The sequence below is a fragment of the Schistocerca serialis genome, chromosome 6 (genome assembly GCF_023864345.2).
Source record: "Schistocerca serialis cubense isolate TAMUIC-IGC-003099 chromosome 6, iqSchSeri2.2, whole genome shotgun sequence".
Classification (NCBI taxonomy): domain Eukaryota; kingdom Metazoa; phylum Arthropoda; class Insecta; order Orthoptera; family Acrididae; genus Schistocerca; species Schistocerca serialis.
Window position 1 is genome coordinate 740212933 of NC_064643.1, and position 22277 is coordinate 740235209.

Sequence of the window (22277 nt, forward strand, 5' to 3'; positions counted from 1 at the left end):
TTCCGTCACCCTACTTCCATATTTTCATGTAAGTGATGATAAAGTTAGCCTCCAGCGGAAAATTTAAGAGTTTGCATCTAATGGTTGTTTTCTATTTCTGCAAGCGCTCTGCAATAGATCTGAAAAATTCACAGTAGCCATTCATATTTCTGTATGGAGAAATATTTTCTTAATGAACTGAACCACAGTGTTCATTTGTACAGATTCAGAACTATAACAAAACAAAAACTTGTCAATTTTCTGCATATTGGTGACTATTGTCCGACTTAGGCAATGGAAAATGATGCAGGATTTAGGCTCTCCTCAATTCAAAAAGTGATGCTGTGGGATTTGTTACACAGATACCTACAATAATGATGCACTTACTGCCAGGGGTCAGAGTCAGTTTAGGTGAGCAGTCAAAAGCGTACATAGATTTCTGCAACTGTAAATGTGGAATATCAGTGTGTAGAAAAAAAAAAGACAAGAATATCCTACAATACACTTTAGCAAAATACGTGTTGAGCAACGTTGTGACAGATAGGAGTACCTGGTGTGGTTCTGTAGCTGGATTTGAAAGTTGGTATCTGTGTTGCAGGTTTAACAAAGCTGAATCCTGGAGGTTCTCCTTCTTGATAGGATCACCAAAACACAATGAGTGAGTTAATGAATGACCCAGAAAAAGTCTAAGTAAGTGTAAATAGAGCTATATGAGACGCATTCAATGTATTTGAAAGCAAAATTTGGTCTGCAGGTCTGAAGAAGAAACCTAAAAAGTTTAGGTTATGAATAAAGTCAGTGATCATCCTGTCACTAGAGTGGAAATGACACAAATATGATAAAAATATAAAATTCCTTCTGATATTGTTGCACTGACGAGGGCCAGTCTTTTAACCATCATATGAATGTAAAATTGACTGAACAAAAAATAACAAAAATTACTCAGTACAGCCAAGGCTAATTGACCTAATGAGATACTTCTGGGATTTTATGTATATTATGTGAAAGAACTTTTATATCCTTCTAGCCGGAGTTAGCAATAGGTCACTGGAGCATAAGGCATTTCAAGCAACTGGAGGAACGTGCAGTCATTCCCATTTTCAAGAAGGATCTTCAGATGCATGTACATGACTATATTAAGGAGTATGAGTCATGAGCAGGTCAAAGTGGAATCATCACATAAAACTAGTCGTGGGAAAGGCAAATGGAAGACGAAGATTGATTGGAAGGAGCCTAAAGAAGAGTAATTCCTACATAACATATAGATTTTATAAAACCTCCTTTGACCGATACTCGAGCAGTGCTAAAAATATCGGCCGCATCCCAGAAAATATTAATAGTGGAGATAAAGATGATCCAAGGAAAAATGGCATTTTTTGTTGCAGATTTGTTTTAACAACCCCAGAAGTGTAACAGATACTCATTAAAATTCAGTGGCAGTTGCTAGAAGGGAGGCGTTATGCGTAGTATGATACAGCTGCCAGGAATTCCTCTCTTGCGTCAACTTGTTCATCTGAAGGTAGCAGTCGCAACCTGCATCCTCAATTTCCTGCTGGGTGTTTTCCAATCTCTGTCTTCGTCTACAGTTTTTGCCCTCTGCAGCTCGTTCTAGTAACGTGAATGATATTTCCTGACGTCTTAATAGATGTTCTATCATCCTGTCCCTTTTTCTTGTCGGTGTTTTCCATATAGTTGTTTCCCCTCCGATTCTGTGCAGAACGTCCTCATTTCTTATCAGTCTACCTAATTTTCAACATTCGTCTGTAGCACCACATCTCAAGTGCTTCGATTTTCTTCTGCTCCGCTTTCCCTAGAGTCCATGTTTCATTATCGTACAATGGTGTGCTCCAAATGTACTTTCTCAGAAACTTTATCCTCAAATTATGGCCAGTGTCCGATATCAGTAGACTTTTCTTTGCCTAGAATGCCCTTTTAGCCAGTGGTAGTCTGCTTTTGACGTCCTCATCGCTCCGTTCGCTGTAGGTTATTTTGCTGCCTAGGTAACAGAATTCCTTAACTTCATCTACTTTGTGACCATCAGTTCTGATATTAAGTTTCTCACTGTTCTGATCTCTGATACTTGTCATTCCTTTCGTCTTTCTTCGATTTACTCCCAGTCCTTATTCTGTGCTCTTCAGACTGTTCATTCCATTCAGCAGATCTCCTCTCCTTTTAAATTCATTGAGGAAAGCATCGTCATCAGTGATTCTTATTATTGATACACTTTCACCTTGGATTTTAATTCCTCACTTGAATCTTTCTTATATTTCAATCATTGGTTCTACAATGTGTAGATTGAACAGTAGGGGTGAAAGACGACGTCCTTGTCTTACACCCGTTTGGTCCAAGCACTGTGTTTTTAGTCTTTCGCTTTTATAATTACCTCTTGGCTCTAGTGTATGTTGTATATTACCCGTCTCTCCCTACATTTTCCCCCTATTTTCCTCAGAATTTCGAACATTTTGCACGATTTTATATTGTCGAGTGCTATTTCCAGGTCTACAAATTCGAGGAACGTGTCTTGATTTTAATTTAGTCTTGCTTTCGCAACGTCAGAACTACCTCCGTCATCTATCTTATCCTCAGTTTTCTTTTCCGGTTCTTCTGTATAATACTCTAATCAGAAACTTAACTACGACAGCCGCTCAACTCATTGTGCGATAATTCTCGCACTTGTCAGCTCTTGCAGTTTTCGGAATTGTGTGGATGATATTTTTCTGAAAGGGAGATGGCATGTCGTCAGATTCATTCATTCTACACAGCCACGTAACCAGTCGTTTTATTGCCACCTCCACAATGATTTTAGAAATTGTGATATAATATTGTCTATCCATTCTGCCTTATTTATCTTGTAGTATGTCACCCAAAACTCTTTTACATTATGATTCTGATACTGTATTCTGTATCTCTTCTACAGCATGTATCTGAAAAGAAAGTAGAAAATGATAGGGCTTGTAGAGTTGGTTATAACAAGCGTATTTCACATAGCAACCCACGTCCGCATCCTTTAGCGTACGTCGCTGGGCGTCTTGAACAGCGTCGCTCGCCGCCAAGGTGGTAGGTACACAACATTCCATCCGAACCGTCATGTCAGCAAGTTGCAGGGCTACGATTTCAATGTATTTGTGACTTAAGGTAAAAGAGATGTCGGACTGAAGTCTTATACCCTTAAATTGGAAACGCTGTAGTCGACAGTTTAGCAGATACTCCCGACGGGACAACAGTACGGGTTTTCGGCCTCTTACTAGGACGTAAACGCGTTGCTTTTAGCTGTGCAAACGCCTGTTTGATAGCAGTTGCACAGAGGGCAGCAGCTTGCACACTGTGAGGTCTGGTTGGCCCTGCGTCATTCTGTCATGTAACGGGGACACTCTTATGGCTGTTACTGTGTAGAGTGGACAGCAAAATGAGCGCCGGTTTTTTAGAGGAAAGGATAAAGGAACGGGGTATGGAAATACTCACGTTGCCCAACGTTTGTACGTTCGGCGGTTTCCCAAACGTGGAGTGCCAGATCCACGCACATTTACTATTATCTACAGGTCCCTACGAGATACAGCTTTACTTGAGGTACGTTGCCCACTGACATGTTTTGTAATGGCCCATGTGCATTTAGGGCCTGCTTCGAAAGCTGATGTACTCATTTTGCGTTACAGGTGCGAAGGTACAGTGTTTACTCCTTGACTTGAACAGGAGGCGCTACCACTGCTGGAAAACACACCATCAACATGCTCGCAGAGTGTTGCACAGGAAATGAGTGAAAGCCTCTCCTAAATTTGGCATGAAGATGATTTACCGCCTTCAGAAGATCACACCGTTAACCCGTATGATTTCCCACGTCGAACTGAGTTCCACCAGTGGTTTTTGCAAAGGTGATTGTCCGAACCGTGTACATTTTACATATAAGGCTTCCAGTCTACTGACTGGTTTGATGCGGCCGCCACGAATTCCTTTCCTGTGCTAACCTCTTCATCTCAGAGTAGCACTTGCAACCTACGTCCTCAGTTATTTTCTTGACGTATTCCAATCTCTGTCTTCCTCTACAGTTTTTGCCCTCTACAGCTCTCTCTAGTACCATGGAAGTCATTCCCTCATGTCTTAGCAGATGTCCTATCATCCTGTCCCTTCTCCTTATCAGTGTTTTCCACATATTGCTTTCCTCTCCGATTCTGCGTAGAACCTCCTCATTCCTTATCTTATGAGTCCACCTAATTTTCAACATTCGTCTATAGCACCACATCTCAAATGCTTCGATTCTCTTCTGTTCCGGTTTTCCCACAGTCCATGTTTCACTATCGTACAATGCTGTACTCCAGACGTACATCCTCAGAAATTTCTTCCTCAAATTAAGGCCGGTATTTGATATTAGTAGACTTCTCTTGGCCAGAAATGCCTTTTTTGCCATAGCGAGTCTGCTTTTGGTGTCCTCCTTGTTCCGTCCGTCATTGGTTATTTTACTGCCTAGGTAGCAGAATTCCTTAACTTCATTGACTTCGTGACCATCAATCCTGATGTTAAGTTTCTCGCTGTTGTCATTTCTACTACTCATTACCTTCGTCTTTCTCCGATTTATTCTCAAACCATACTGTGTTCTCATTAGACTGTTCATTCCGTTCAGCAGATCATTTAATTCTTCTTCACTTTCACTCAGGATAGAAATGTCATCAGCGAATCGTATCATTGATATCCTTTGAATGGGAAAACATAATGTATACAGTAACATTGTTTAGCATGGAGGTTTTTGTGGCGCAGGTGTTACGATGTGGGAAGGCACAATGTTGCATGAGTGTAACTCACTCTAAATATTGGGACAGAGTGAACTCACCAGCCAACGAAATTGGGGTATGTACTCCTTCCCAATGTGCTTGTGTTCAAAGGCGCATTAAGCCCAGACCTCAATTTTGTGGGTGGTAATGCACGACAACACGGAACCGCGGGGGTGGCGGAGATCTTGAAACCTCGACTTGATCCCAATCGCATGAGGGATTGGGAGGGAAGCCGTATTTCAGCACATCCGTATATGCCAATGGCCATCCAGCAGTTGTCAATGCTGCCAGTGGAGGAATGGAATGCCTTGACACAAAATATCCTACCATTCTTTTTTCTTGGGTGGGAGCACGTTGCATAACATGTAATGTTGTCCATGGTGATCACACTCTGATAAGACATTTGATCCGCCTTTAGTAACGTCCAGTGAAATCTGTGGTATTATTGTCACTGAATAATAGTGTCAAATGGTTCAAATGGCTCTGAGCACTATGGGACTTAACATCTGAGGTCATCAGTCCCCTAGACTTAGAACTACTTAAACCTAACCAACCTAAGGACATCACACACATCCATGCCCGAGGCAGGATTCGAACCTGCGACCGTAGCAGCAGGGCGGTTCCGGACTGAAGCGCCTAGAAAACAGTGACAGTTAACAGAAAACTTGTTGTTTCATTTAATGTCAATAACAGTCACGGTACAGCCTAACCTAGAATGTTCGCAAATAAAACCAAACTGATTAGCAAAGCTATGTTCTTGATTCACAAATGAACAGATGCTCCATTAACACTAAGGAACAACAGACAACAATTCCGCTCAGAACAGGCAATGTGTCTGCGGGGTCCAATGATCGCAGTAGCAGCTCCATAGGGGCGCTTCCAACAGGTTGACAGATATCGAAGAAACTGGAGGCTCAGAGGTTCTTAAGCGAGACTCAGATTGATGAACTACTGCTGCGGTCGGTGCTGGGCCCAAGAGCTCGCTAGGACTGAACTGGCCTGGCCTGGACTACACGCCGTGAGGGCTCCATGACGTTGCCAGATCTATTTTTGGCCATGTAACGTGGCAAATTCCAATAGGTCTACGTGATCAGCGACTCCTGGTGGCACACTTGCCTGCCATCTGCCAGACTTAGAGGTGCCTTGATTGCTGTTTATTAAGATGGCCGCTGTGGCTTGCTATGCAAGTCATCTTCTCTCAGCGCTGGTGTATGACAGGCTGCTATGTGAGAGGGCTAATAAATCTTCAAGCAGCTGTTTACCGCAGGTCACTGGAGGAACGAAGCACTTCTAAATATTTACAAAATCAGTTGATTGGCACTACGAAGAACGTTCATTGAACAGACGTCCTAAATGATAAGCCTATTTCACTCACATCGGTATGGTGCAGAGTTTTGGATGGTTCAAATGTTTCAAATGGCTCTGAGCACTATGACACTTAACATCTGAGGTCAGCAGTCCCATAGAACTTGGAACTACTTAAACCTAACTAACCTAAGGACATCACACACATCCATGCCCGAGCAGGATTCGAACCTGCGACCGTAGCGGTCACGCGGTTCCATCCTGCAGCGCCTAGAACCGCTTGGCCACAGCGGCCTGCTACTTTTGGCCTATTCGAAAGGAGTGTTACAGGACCATTACTATTGAGTGTATACACTAATAACCCTGTGGATAACAGAGACAGCTCCCTGACGATGTTCGTGGATAATGCTGTTGTATACAAAAAGTTGCACCACTATAAAATTATAGCGAGTTGCTGGAAGATCTGAACGGGATCGATGATTGTTGCGGAGACTATTTGTTGACCATTAACGTAGATAAATGTGGCTTATTGTTCACAAATAGACAGAAAGACGTGTCACTGTATAATTCCACTATTTACGAAGAATCACTGAGAGCAGTAACATGAATTCAATGTTTGGGAGTATGCGTACTGAGCGATTTTAAGTGGAATGACCACATAAAATTAATCGTTGTAAAGATAGATACGAGACTGAGATTGATTCGGAAAATTACCACGAAGCGCAGTCCACAACGAAGGTAGTAGCTGACATAATCTTCCTTCGATCGCTCCTTGTATACTGATGGTTAGTCTGTGACTCATAGTGGAAGTCATGTGTGAAGAAATACGTAATTTCCGTGGAAGATAAGCGCATTCCGTTACAGATTCGTACGGTAGATGCGAAAATATTGCGAAGACGCTCAGCCAAATCCTGTGGCAGGTGTAACAAGAGAGAGACTATGCATTGTGGCTTGATTTATTGTTGTAATTTCGTGGCAGTACTGTCCTAGAAGAGTAAACCAATATACTGCCTACTACTACGTATTTCGTGAGAGAAGGCCATCTAAGGAAAATCTGAGAGACTGGAACGCACAAGGACGTTTACCCGCATTCATTGTCCCCACACATTGTTCGCGACTGGAACAGGAAGATGGGTGGTGCACAGAGTACCACCATAAGGGGTCTTGCGGACAGACGTGGATGTAATAGATTTAGATGCAGGTCGGAGGTGTCTGTGCTACCTAACCAGTGTGTTATATCACGATACTATGTTTCCGAACTCTTCCACCAACACAGGATAAATTGTTGCAGCCTTGTGTCCATTCAGATGGAGAAAACAGGTGACCACACAACTCTCCACTTTATCGATGGACCACGCCGTTTTGGTTTGGCTGCTCTAGCAGTGAGCATCAGCACTGCAGACACGTACCTGAAAACGAAAAAGAAAACAGTTATTTAAATTTTTCTCTAGCTGGTAAATAACAGTCAATAACTACATCTTGTACATAATATCGATAATGAGGTATAATTTTAGTTGCAAGCAAAAGAATGTTTATACCACATTAGCCACCTTCATTTCATATGTAAATGGAGATCCTGGAACCTCACATTTTCATATGTCACGATGATTACCTTCTTTATAAGTGAGACATCCATTCACATCGACAGTTCATTCAGAAAGTACGGGCGACAATGAAATTTGGTTTATATTACTGCCACGAAATCGATTTGCAACATTTTTTAAAGTCTGATTTGAAGCTAGCGCTAACCTAATGTAATGACTAGCAGTAACTGGTTTTCGACTGTCGGTGTTATGCAAATCTTCATGAAGTTAATGAACAGAAACATACGTTTATACGAAGCTCCTTCTTTAGATTTATTTTTGCTGGACCGCTGTTGGGCTGCGTGCTCGTCGTCAGTGGTCGTATAATTTATTTTTGTGCTCCACATATTTTCCAGCCGTTACTTTAATGTTTAGCTGGTTGCCAGCACGTCCTAGGGTAAATGGTGAAGCAGAGTCCGTATCCGCAAAAAATTTCTAGAAAAAAACTCAAGTAGCGCAACGAAATGGAACTGTACTAGAGCTGACAGTGGGCAGGTAGCCTAATACCGATCTGGCAAAATATAAACAAGTAGCATGTGATGTATATATATATATATATATATATATATATATATCGGTCAGTGGAATGTTTCCAGTTAATTGAAGCGGTTTGCAAAGAAATCGATCCATATGTTTCCAAGATGGTGAAGTAGTAAAATTAGAAAATTAACAAGTTAACCATGTTTGCTGTTGTTCCAGAGGCCGCCAGGGGAAATGGGCCGACGAGAATGGGCGGCGCTGGAGTCCTTGAAGGCTGTTAAACGTGGAGGTTCCAAAGTGGCTTCTAGAGACTCCTACAACGTTGGCGTATGTGTGCACCTGTAACGCTACCGCCCTACTCGGACGTACGTTAGCTCTATAAAACCTGTACTGTAATAAGTTCACGGGCTTCACCTTATAAACAAGGATTTTAGTACATTAGTTGACCGCGTGTACCTAATAGAAGCAAGATCGGACTTATACTCAGTCAATAACTACAGTGATGCATCAAGCAAATGTAAAGTATAATTACTCTTTCGCATGGACAAGAAGTACACACAGTAGATGCTACCTATGATTAACAATTCGATCGCCAGCCTACTTAGGCAATGAGTAAGTTTTTCCTTGTACAAGTGGGTGCATGTACAAGCATAGTAACACGTAGTAATGATGCGTTATATGGCAAAGTTTGGAACCAGAAAAACCCACTGAACTAAAGTTTTTTCCTTTAGTACTAATTTGGACGAGCTAAATTTACACAACACCACACAGTAATGATTACTATGAACTGCATTTGGTATATTGATCAGACCGAAATCGGGCATAGATTGCCCTAGCATCGACAATCTTGAAAGTACACACACAATGTCACTATTAAGGATGGAAAAACACTAGTACACTTAGGATTAATATATAATTTAGCTTTACTGGTCAAATCTGATCAACACATTTCAAGGTTTGAAAGAATGGACAAGAGAAAGGGGGGGGGGGCTGAAACTGTGATGGTCGTTATACTGAAACTATTAAGTACTGAAGGCAAATTAATACTCAAAATTATCAATCTCTGGATAACTACTCTTTTGTATCACTTCTGAATTATTTAACTGTCATTATTTCTGTCTCAGATTAATTAAATAACATCGCTAACTCAATCCAACAAAAACTCTCTTCCAATTTAGTCACACTTTTGTTCTTTCTCAACATTTGCAATAACACATAGAAATTTTAGGCTCCTTTATGGCATAGATTAATCTGCTGATAATTTTCATTAACACTAACATTAAACTTTCAGTTCAGGATATATTGCACAATACGAGGTAAGGATCCTGTCTAGGTCAGTGATCAGGATCAGTAATGGCTAAGGCAATTCTGGTAAAAGTCACGTTATTATTGAACAGTCAGAAACATTTTCGACACTGGTCCACACAGATACACTTCTAAAGATGAAATAAATGTTTGACCTGTGCAAGTCGGTGCGGCGGTTGGCGGGCAGCGAGATAGCGGGCAGCACGGCACACATACAAGCACGGCTAAGGCTCTCACTGCATAGGCACTTTCCTTCTTCTTAGCGACGTAATCTTTCCAATTTTGTGCCTCAGAATATAGCCATGCCAAGTAGTCGTCGGAATCGGTTCATCCGAGGCTCAATGGAATCCACTTTTCCTGGGTAGCCTCCTCGGTACAGTACGTGTACTTCCGACTGTTGCTCGCCTCCGACTGTAATACTGTGCCCGTTGTGCCGAACCGCGCCAGTGTGCGTTTTCCCGCCTCGCCTGCCTCCACCTTTTCCCGCTCCCACTACAGGTAGGGTATTCACCACAGGTTTTCTACTACACATATCCTAATGCATTACCTACGTATGGACCAAGTGTATAAATTACAATTTTCACATTTTACAATAGTTTTAACATTAAATACACTTTCCTTTGATTACCACATTATTTGAAATCTAACATAAATAATAATATTCATTTCAAGAGTTGCTCACAGTCTCTTTAACATAACGATACGAACCCAAAAAAAATTCAAAACATTGCATACATTAATTTATCTAAATTCATGAAGAAAAAAATTATTATATGTACAGTTGTCGTTACACACCTCCGGAGGAAAAGGAAGCGATACACATTTCGATAGAAGATATAACCTTTGGCTCCACAGCTATGGACTTTTCCATGTCCCATAAATGGGGGGGGGGGGGGGGGGGAGGTTAAAATAGTGCTTTGGTAATAATACTCTTTAGAAGATATATATACATAGTATACTTCTCACAGTATCTGAGTGAGATTAACCGTTTTTCGGACTCTGTACTAACTAAAGTATTTAGGATAATAAATGAAAAGCACCAGTTTGCTTTTGTTCTACAATATTACTTTTATTGCTAACCGGTTTTCGGCATACAAGGCCATCTTCAGACATAAAGATAGCCTTGTAAGCCGAAAACCGGTTAGTAATAAAAGTAATATTGTGGAACAAGAGCAAACCGGTCCTTTTCATTTATTATTATAATGTTGTTCTACCAAGAACCGACGGAAGATTCTGTTAAAGTGTTTAGGTTTACTTACCCAAGAAAACTGAAGTGTCTGAAGAGAGGAAAGTTATGTAGTGGGGTATCCAGCCTTTGTATTTAGGGGACGAGGAGTGAACGAGAGCAGATTATGTCGCTGGTGGTGGTCCAAACCCGTTGGCGTAATACGCTGAAGTAGTAATTTGAAGGATAATGCCGGGTCAGATACGTAAAATCAGTTAGAAAGAGGGTTTGTGTAGTTGATTTTAATGGTGACAGCATATCCCGAATCAGATGTCATAAGACAATGATGAACAAACCTTAAGCTGCGCTTATGGAGCTGCGCCACAGCACCAGGCCGCGGCATCATTGATTTCGATTGTGACGCTAAGCAAGACAATGTTAATTTTCTTGCTACAATACATTCTTACTACTGCTTAGACAATCACTGAAGGCCTTACATTTGTGATTATGTCAACGTTATAGAAATTGAGAGTACAAAAAAAAAAAAATCGTGACAAGCTGAATTTAAAAATTCTCACTTTTACTGAGTGGTGTCTCCCCTGCCAAATTATTGAAAAAGGATTCGTTATATTGGTGTGATTAATGGTCGTCTGTGTATTTTATCACTCCGGGGTGCCGCGAGTTCGTAGAGAGTAATTTGTGAAGCCAATTGCTATCAATTAATGGTTCCCTTGAGGTATCCTTCAATACTCGTATTATGCACATACTGCTTTCATAGAAATATGATACTTATTTACAACAACATAATTAGACGACACAGGGTCTGAATTATATATACTGTTTACAAACTTCCAGCATGCTGGATTAGCTTGGGTCAGCAGGTTCTTTTAATCAGCAGAACGAAGAACCAGTTCAAGTTGCAAATTTTTACTTCTTACTAGTCACCGGACGGATAAAAATTAAAAATATACACTGTGTTTACCAGCAGTGCCTGGTAACTGTTTACGGCCAACCTGCCTCTTCCTTGGTTTACTGTTTAATTCAGAGTGAGTGAAGGTGTTACCAGAAGGAACGCAACTACACAGGAGCTCGTGCAGTGAAGCGGTGGCAGATGAATTCCGCAGGTTGTAGTGTCGTTGACCTCGCAGCCGGGTCCAGCAAAACAGATAGGTGGGAATCAGGTCGTTATTGAGCGTACCTGTACCTTCTCGCCGTCACTGCAAAGAGTCCATTTATGTAGACGTGTTGCATCTGTACCTTTGATATGAGTTTCTGAAAGCGCTGCAAAATTTTTTGCTGCTGAAAGATTACGCGCGTACTGGCTCAGAATCGACTGTCCTTCATTTGTATACTTTACTGCACTCGCATAGATTGAGAAAACGCATATTGGAGAGGAACGACCCGACTAAATCAATAATGTCTCATTCCGTCCGAAAACGTTTACTCATATGAACCACGTATATGTTCAGAAATTGTGTAACTGCAGCACCTGCGGCCGAACACTTTGATGAACCGCTATGCCGCCTCACGTCGCAAATTGGCGCGATGTCCGCCGTTTTCCACCCTCAAGCGATAATTTTCGGCCCAGCGGATTTGCCGTAAATCATTCACAATACGGCCGCTTTTCAGTTTGAAATCCAATAATAAAATAAAGCATGCTTACCAGGAGAGCTCTGTGCTCACAGCAAGCGAAGTAAATCTTGATTAACGATGTTGGTAAATGGTCGTGAATCCAATACAAAGCCCAAATGGAATTTTGCTGATTACTATTAAAAATTTCAGTTGCTTTTTATCTTTAACAGCGTGGCGGAATCGATTAATACTGCCGCAGTTTAGATGTAGCGTAGTAGTAAACAAGCTTTTATGCTGTATAGAAGTTGCGCAAAGATTCCTACAATATATCTCCTTCTATCTATTACTAATTCCATGACAATAAAGTGGTCAGTAGCAGTTTAATCGCCATTCTGGGCGAGAGATTTCATTTAAGCTACAGAAAATAGTCTCACAATTTCAAGAAATACGTAACTGATTGGGACAGCCACTGTTTCGTTTCCTGCGCAACTCATCATTTCAGAGAAGAGGGTACACCTAACGCCCTAAATTACTCGTTTATTCGAATATATGTTTCCTCCTATACATTTTCCACCACAACTCCTTTCACTACTGTGCAAGTTATTCTCTGAAGTCTTAACAAACGACGTATCTTCCCGTCTCTTCTCCGAAATTATGTTTTTCACTCTCTCCTCTTATCGCCGAATATGCCTGTAAGTTATTGAATTCTTTAATTTGTACCATTCTTCTGTAACATTTCAAGTGCTTAGATTCTCTTCTCTTTCTATTTCACCACAGTCGATTGTTCACGTTCGTATGATGCTGCTCCCAAGATGTACATTCTCATCCACGCCCTCACTTGGTACAAGTACACTTACTCTGGCGAGGAATGCTCGCTTTTCCAGCAGTAGTGCACTACGGACGACTTATTTGTTTTATCCTGCATCCGCTATTTTTTTGCCAGTGTAGCAAGAGTCCTTGACTTACAAGGAGACGGCACGGCCGTGGGGCGGGGATTTGTCCGCAATTTTGTGTGGTGAAAGAAGACCCCTAACACCTCACGTGGTTAAAATATTAGCACGCACTACCCGGAAATCCCGGGAAAAATCTATCCAAAATTTCTTAGGTGCCTGATGGGTGTAAAATGTTAGTCTACTGCCAAGCCGCCGTCTGGGCTCGATGTCTAGGGCTCGGATTCGATTCCTCCTCTGGAACTTTTTTTATTATGTTTCATTTTCTTTGGTTATTCCACCAATTATTCAGAAAGTTTCCCAAACCTACATTATCTTTAACAAATTAGTTACATTACTGAATAAAAATTATTTTCTTTTTGTCCAACAACACAGTTCATGGCGGTGGGTTTTCCATTTTTCATTGTAAAGTATATGAGGAGAAACACTGTCTTTTTAATCAGAGTAACAAAGTCAATTGGGAAACATTTAGTTTTTATACATATAATAATTATAAACAAGAACCGCAGTGGTAATTATCGTAAAAAAAACCAATAATTTTTGCGACATCTTGAGCAACATATGAAAGCGGATTTTTTACAATCACAGGACGTTTGCAATAAATCTGTATAAAAACATGCCCTTATTAACATTTACGAAAATGTTTCGAGTTTCTGACAATTTTGAGGCAAAAAAGGCATATTAAATCATGTCTCGGAATATTGGTGACGACAGTTGATGGTGAATTATAGAATGAATTCTTATACAATCTTCCCGGGAATTAATTTCACGATTCTCCTGTAACAATGCGCTGCAATTTTGCAAGTAACAGAAGAAAAAAAAATAAAGTGCCAGAGAAGGAATCGAAGCCGAGACATCTGGCGTAAGTGTCCGAGCGCTAACCATGTAGGCCAGACGGCAGCACGAGACTAAACTAACATTTTATGCTCATAAGACACCTAAGAAGCTTTGGATCGAGTTTTCTCGGGATTTTCCGAGTAGTGCGTCCTAATATTTTAACCACGTGAGGTGTTAGGGGTCCTCTTTCACCACACAAAATTGCGCACAAATCCCCGACCCCACGCTCGTGCCGTCTCCTTGTTAGTGTACCACATGGTCCCGAAATTTGTTTCTGAAATTCATTTCTGCTGACCCATGTTACTTTCGTCATTCTTTTGTTTATTCCCATTCTTTATTCTGTGCTTAGTGAATAGTTCATGCGATCAAAAATGTCCAGTAATTTTCCCCCTTTTTTAAGACAATAGAAATATTCCAGAAAACACTTTTCACTCTGCAGTGTGCGCTGATAGGAGAGTTCGTGGAAGGTTAACACTGTATGTCGGACCGAAACTCTAACTCGGGACCCCTGAGTTTCGTAGGAAAGTGGTCTGCCGATTGAACTACCCAAGCACGAATCACGAACATTCCTCACAGCTTTATTTCCGCCAGTACCTCGTCTTCTACTCCGAGTCTCTGTCGCAGTCCTGCACTGAGTTTTAATCTGCTAGGAAGTTTCAACAGAAATCAGATCAGAGAACCTTATCGTTGACATCCTTACTGCCCGGTTCTTAATCCCGATACTTTCCATTTTAATTACCTTCATTACTTCCTCGACAAGCAGGTCGAACAGCATAAGAGAATGGCTACATCCAAGTCTTACATCACTCGAATTATTCTCCCTTAGCTTTCAGGTCTTACTGACTCCTACTCACTTTTGTGTATACTTTCTATGATCCGTATTTCACTGCTGTTTACATCTATATCTGTGATGTTTGAAACAAATTTCATCACTTTTCTTTATCTAACAATTACTATTCAAACCCTAAGGTTTGGTCTCTCCTGTTCCCAGCTCTCGTCACTTTTTGTCATAAAATGTATCATACATCATCAACGCTCTGTATTCCACATCTGTATTTAGAACTGTCTTTTAGATTGTTTGCTTCCACATTCGCTTAAACTGTAGTTTTCAGCAACAACGGAAATCTTAACGTGCCTATCTCAGATCTTCGGTTCCTTATGTTCTTTATTAGACGTTGTTTCACCCTGATTCATTACAGTTCACTCATTGTGTATAGTCCCCTTTAAGATTTTATTTAAATGCCTTCATTTGTTTTTGGTCCTCCATACAACAAAAGTGCTCCAAATGTAGCTTCTCGTAAATAGCTCTATCATTTTAAAGTTTATAATACTGCATGTCAGCAACTGTTTCATTTCGTAGAAAGCCTTTATGCTTTTTGCCCATTATAGACTGCCTGATGAATTACGGCAGGAGAAAACCAAACGAAACTTAAAGCGCTGAGGTCACAAGTGATGTTATTTCTGTGATTTCAGATATCAGACAACAAAATATAATGAAATAATAGTTTGACCGACTTTTGTATTACGTAATGCACAATGACTAATGTGTTACAAAATAAAATTCTAATTAATTGATTTTCATGCACTGGTAACTTTGTAATGGCTTCAAATGATAATGAAAGTCGATCTGATTTAAGAAACAAGCGTCGGTTTCAGGACTTTTTCTCTATCTCCGGAACTATAATCAATAAAAATCTGACATTTTAACAGCATAATTCCATTATTAACAAAGGGCTGTGCACCAAATTAGAACAAAATCGGACCTTAACTAATATGGTTTTTTAGATTCGTAGAGGGTCTTCGTACCGACTGAATGTTACACTATGCAATTGTCATGGCAGGCAGCGTCAGCTGCGCTGTGAGCAATATATATAATAAAAACATAGTCATCCTGCAGCCACCGTACCAAACGGCTGCGTGCCTTACTGCAACGAATGTTATCTCGTAATAACTTGCTACGTCACAGTACCTCAACGTTAAGCAGACAGTTCACACATGCAAAGTGTGGACGAGCACTGTCGTGTTACGTATGGCGCCACGTATGACTTTTCACTTTACATTTCTAGTATGTTTTGTCAGATTTAGAATCTGTTAACATACAACAATGTTTGAAGTTAAATATCCAATCAAGAACCAAGAGAACTTATTTAAACAGAAATTACGAATGCATTGTTATTGTGAACAGACGATGCAATGTTTTTATTTGTACATTCTTGCTTGTTAGTTGTACGATTATGTAACGACTATAAGGCTTACATACTTAGAACATTTACCAGTACTGCTAATGAGATTTTAATGCAACATTTTGGTTTACTTGAAAATACATTCTGGATTTAAAGTACTTTCTGTGAGATACCAGATGACACAGTGGTTAGTTTATGTGACACCTACACGATTTTATAACGACGCTACTAATGAGTGACATTTACAATGTTGCTTTTGCAGTGTTTCTGTTTTATATCTGCGCAGTTTTCTGTAATATTCTGGAAAGTAAAACATGTTTTAGTAGTAACTTCTGTGGTATAGCTACAATGAGACAGCCTTTTCCGTAGCACAACAATACGTTACAGCACAGTAATTTCTTCATCACAACAATAAGCGTAATAACTAAGATATATATACGCAAAGCATTTCACTTTTGTTTATCACAAGGTAAATACATTGTTTGTTCTCTATTAATATCTTTCATTTGCTAACTATCCCTATCGGTAGTTAGTGCCTTCCGTAGTTTGAATCTTTTATTTAGCTGGCAGTAGTGGTGCTCCCTGTACTGCAGTAGTTCGAGTAATGAAGATTTTTGTGAGGTAAGTGATTTCTGAAAGGTATAGTTTAATGTTACTCAGGGCCACTCTTTTGCAGGGATTTTTGAAAGTCAGATTGCGTTGCGCTAAAAATATTGTATGTCAGTTTAAGCACAGTCTTGTATAAATTGTTCTAAGGGGACGTTTCACACGGAACTACCGCAAGAGAAGTAATATATGAGGACACTAGAAATTCCTGAATTACAATTATACCGTGAAAGAAATCTCTACAAGCCGTGATCTGGAATCATCCCCATTGGTTTCTCATACCACCAAGCCAGGAGCTACACTGCCTTGTGTCTCCAAAGTGACAATAGGATCCCCGCCCATGTCCTCACCATACTAGCCGGAACGGTCATCCACATTAGTGCAGAACACCAGTTCATTGGTGAACACAATGTGACGTAAGTCGACAGCAGTTAATGCTGCCCGGCCATGGAACCGCACCAACACAACTGTGTATTTTGATATGTTAATGGAAACCGATGCATGGGACTGTACTTTCCTGCTCTGAGCAATGATACAGCAAGGTACAGGGAGTTTCCGAATGGTAGGTGCAGATGTGAAGATGCAATCACGTGCTTGGTACACAATGCGCAGGTCCCCTGTTTTGGACGTGCAATGACGTCGACAGGAACCTTCACAACGACTATGCCTGCCCTCTCTTTCGTGTGCATCTACATCTACATCGACGCAGGCTAACATCGGCCGACGGACCGACCCATATGCATCAAAAATCTGTATTTTGCAAGATTCTGTCAGCCATTCAAATGGGAATGACGGTAGGACGCCTTTCAGACTCGATGCTGATAATATTGCCATACACGAGGACATCGTGTCTCCGAGTATTTCATAGTGAGTGCTCAAAGTCTGTGGATTTTCACGTCTTCATATGCCTTACCAGGCCTGGTAACGAAACTAAACACGAACAAGACTAATACCTGAAACACTAATCATTTACCTACCCGCCGATGATGCGTACTATTGCCGCGGTTATCGTCAGTTGGGTGTGGTATAATTATTACATAAATTACAAATACCTTCTAATTGTGTGATATATTGCTCTGTATCGATGCCTGTCTAACGTGGGCCTATACCAGTATCTTGAATTTCTATGCATATCTCAACGTCTTACTGTATGCTGAGGTTCTTAAGGAAGAACAACGGCACGACTTTAATTATATATATTCTGGTTCCACATGGAACCCGAAATCTTATCAATTTAATAAGGCAACGGATAACGCTAACTGTACCTGTAACAAACACATTCAATACAGAAGGCATTAACCGTTTGCTTTCTCATGATTATAGTTAAGCTACTAATAACTTTCTTTCGTTAAAGCTTTAATCATTCTTCCAGCAGTCTTTCACTTCATGTTTCAAATCATTCCCTGCGACGGAGTTCAAAACTTTCTGCATTTAGTAATGAAAGGGAGTGGTAATCTGGTTCTACGGATCTCAGAATCGGATTCTGTAAAATTATCTATATTTATTGGTCTGAATCGATGCTTCCAATATGAGGTTTTATATCTCCCATCTAAGTAATAATCTTCATTCAGACTGTAGGGTAGGCATGGATTACTTTCAATGTAATTCAAGTCAGCAGCATACAAGATAATATTCTTACTGAATGCGTAAAAACTACAGAAAATCTGTTCATTCGGACATGTTATCATGTAGATAAGGCTTACCGGCCAATGATCTTCTTCAGTGCAGATACACTCACATTGCTCAAACTCTTACGGGAATCGGTAAATTAACTGCCGCGAGTAATGAGTGTAGGAGGATACAAGATGACTTGGACAGGATTTGTGATTGGTGTAAAGAATGGCAGCTAACTCTAAATATAGATAAATGTAAATTAATGCAGATAAATATGAAAAAGAATTCTTTAATGTTTGAATACTCCATTAGAAGTGTAGCGCTTGACATAGTCACGTCGATTAAATATTTGGGCGTAGCATTGCAGAGCGATATGAAGTGGGACAAGCATGTAATGGCAGTTGTGGCGAAGGCGGATAGTCGTCTTCTGTTCATTGGTAGAATTTTTGGAAAATGTGGTTCATCTGTAAAGGAAACCGCTTACAAAACACTAATACTACTTATTCTTGAGTACTCCTCGAGCGTTTTGGGATCCCTATCAGGTCGGATTGAGGGAGGACATAGAAGCAATTCAGAGGCGGGCTGCTAGATTTGTTACTGGTAGGTTTGATCATCACGCGAGTGTTACGGAAATGCTTCAGGAACTCGGGTGTGAGTCTCTAGAGGAAAGGAGGCGTTCTTTTCGTGAATCGCTACTGAGGAAATTTAGAGAACCAGAATTTGAGGCTGACTGCAGTACAATTTTACTGCTGCCAACTTACATTTCGCGGAAAGACCAGAAAGATAAGAGACATTAGGGCTCGTACAGAGGCATATACATCTACATCTACATCTATACTCCGCGAGCCACCTTACGGTGTGTGGCGGAGGGTACTTATTGTACCACTATCTGATCCCCCCTTCCCTGTTCCATTCACGAATTGTGCGTGGGAAGAACCACTGCTTGTAAGTCTCCGTATTTGCTCTAATTTCTCGGATCTTTTCGTTGTGATCATTACGCGAGATATATGTGGGCGGTAGTAATATGTTGCCCATCTCTTCCCGGAATGTGCTCTCTCGTAATTTCGATAATAAACCTCTCCGTATTGCGTAACGCCTTTCTTGAAGTGTCCGCCACTGGAGCTTGTTCAGCATCTCCGTAATGCTCTCGCGCTGACTAAATGTCCCCATGACGAATCGCGCTGCTTTTCGCTGGATCATGTCTATCTCTTCTATTAATCCAACCTGGTAAGGGTCCCATACTGATGAGCAATACTCAAGAATCGGACGGACAAGCGTTTTGTAAGCTACTTCTTTCGTCGATGAGTCACATTTTCTTAGAATTCTTCCTATGAATCTCAACCTAGCGCCTGCTTTTCCCACTATTTGTTTTATGTAATCATTCCACTTCAGATCGCTCCGGATAGTAACTCCTAAGTATTTTACGGTCGTTACCGCTTCCAATGATTTACCACCTATGGCATAATCGTACTGGAATGGATTTCTGCCCCTATGTATGCGCATTATATTACATTTATCTACGTTTAGGGAAAGCTGCCAGCTGTCGCACCATGCATTAATCCTCTGCAGGTCCTCCTGGAGTACGTACGAGTCTTCTGATGTTGCTACTTTCTTGTAGACAACCGTGTCATCTGCAAATAGCCTCACGGAGCTACCGATGTTGTCAACTAAGTCATTTATGTATATTGTAAACAATAAAGGTCCTATCACGCTTCTCTGCGGTACTCCCGAAATTACCTCTACATCTGCAGATTTTGAACCGTTAAGAATGACATGTTGTGTTCTTTCTTCTAGGAAATCCTGAATCCAATCACAAACCTGGTCCGATATTCCGTAAGCTCGTATTTTTTTTCACTAAACGTAAGTGCGGAACCGTATCAAATGCCTTCCTGAAGTCCAGGAATACGGCATCAATCTGCTCGCCAGTGTCTACGGCACTGTGAATTTCTTGGGCAAATAGGGCGAGCTGAGTTTCACATGATCTCTGTTTGCGGAATCCATGTTGGTTATGATGAAGGAGATTTGTATTATCTAAGAACGTCATAATACGAGAACACAAAACATGTTCCATTATTCTACAACAGATTGACGTAAGCGAAATAGGCCTATAATTATTCGCATCTGATTTATGACCCTTCTTGAAAATGGGAACGACCTGCGCTTTCTTCCAGTCGCTAGGTACTTTACGTTCTTCCAGCGATCTACGATAAATTGCTGATAGAAAGGGGGCAAGTTCTTTAGCATAATCACTGTAGAATCTTAAGGGTATCTCGTCTGGTCCGGATGCTTTTCCGCTACTAAGTGATAGCAGTTGTTTTTCAATTCCGATATCGTTTATTTCAATATTTTCCATTTTGGCGTCCGTGCGACGGCTGAAGTCAGGGACCGTGTTACGATTTTCCGCAGTGAAACAGTTTCGGAACACTGAATTCAGTATTTCTGCCTTTCTTCGGTCGTCCTCTGTTTCGGTGCCATCGTGGTCAACGAATGACTGAATAGGGGATATAGATCCGCTTACCGATTTTACATATGACCAAAACTTTTTAGGGTTCTTGTTTAGATTGTTTGCCAATGTTTTATGTTCGAATTCGTTGAATGCGTCTCTCATTGCTCTCTTTACGCTCTTTTTCGCTTCGTTCAGCTTTTCCTTATCAGCTATGATTCGACTACTCTTAAACCTATGATGAAGCTTTCTTTGTTTCCGTAGTACCTTTCGTACATGATTGTTATACCACGGTGGATCTTTCCCCTCGCTTTGGACCTTAGTCGGTACGAACTTATCTAAGGCGTACTGGACGATGTTTCTGAATTTTTCCCATTTTTGTTCCACATCCTCTTCATCAGAAATGAACGTTTGATGGTGGTCACTCAGATATTCTGCGATTTGTGCCCTATCACTCTTGTTAAGCAAATATATTTTCCTTCCTTTCTTGGCATTTCTTATTACACTTGTAGTCATTGATGCAACCACTGACTTATGATCACTGATACCCTCTTCTACATTCACGGAGTCGAAAAGTTCGGGTCTATTTGTTGCTATGAGGTCTAAAACGTTAGCTTCACGAGTTGGTTCTCTAACTATCTGCTCGAAGTAATTCTCGGACAAGGCAGTCAGGATAATGTCACAAGAGTCTCTGTCCCTGGCTCCAGTTCTGATTGTGTGACTATCCCATTCTATACCTAGTAGATTGAAGTCTCCCCCTATTACAATAGTATGATCACGAAACTTCTTCACGACGTTCTGCAGGTTCTCTCTGAGGCGCTCAACTACTACGGTTGCTGATGCAGGTGGTCTATAGAAGCATCCGACTATCATATCTGACCCACCTTTGATACTTAACTTAACCCAGATTATTTCACATTCGCATTCGCTAATAACTGCACTGGATATTATTGAATTCTTTACTGCTATAAATACTCCTCCACCATTGGCGTTTATCCTATCCTTGCGGTATATATTCCATTCTGTGTCTAGGATTTCGTTACTGTTCACTTCCGGTTTTAACCAACTTTCCGTTCCTAATACTATATGCGCACTATTTCCTTCAATAAGAGATACTAATTCAGGAACCTTGCCCTGGATACTCCTGCAGTTTACCAATATTACGTTAACTTTTCCTGTTTTTGGTCTCTGAGGACGGACGTTCTTTATCAACGATGATAATGTCCTCTCTGGTAAGCCGTCAGGTATTTTATCGTTTCGCCCAAGGGGGGGTCCCTCTAACCTAAAAAACCCCCGTGTGCACGCCACACGTACTCTGCTACCCTAGTAGCGGCTTCCGGTGTGTAGTGCACGCCTGACCTGTCTAGGGGGGCCCTACAGTTCTCCACCCAATAACGGAGGTCGATGAATTTGCAACCATTATAGTCGCAGAGTCGTCTGAGCCTCTGGTTTAGACCCTCCACACGGTTCCAAACCAGAGGACCGCGATCGA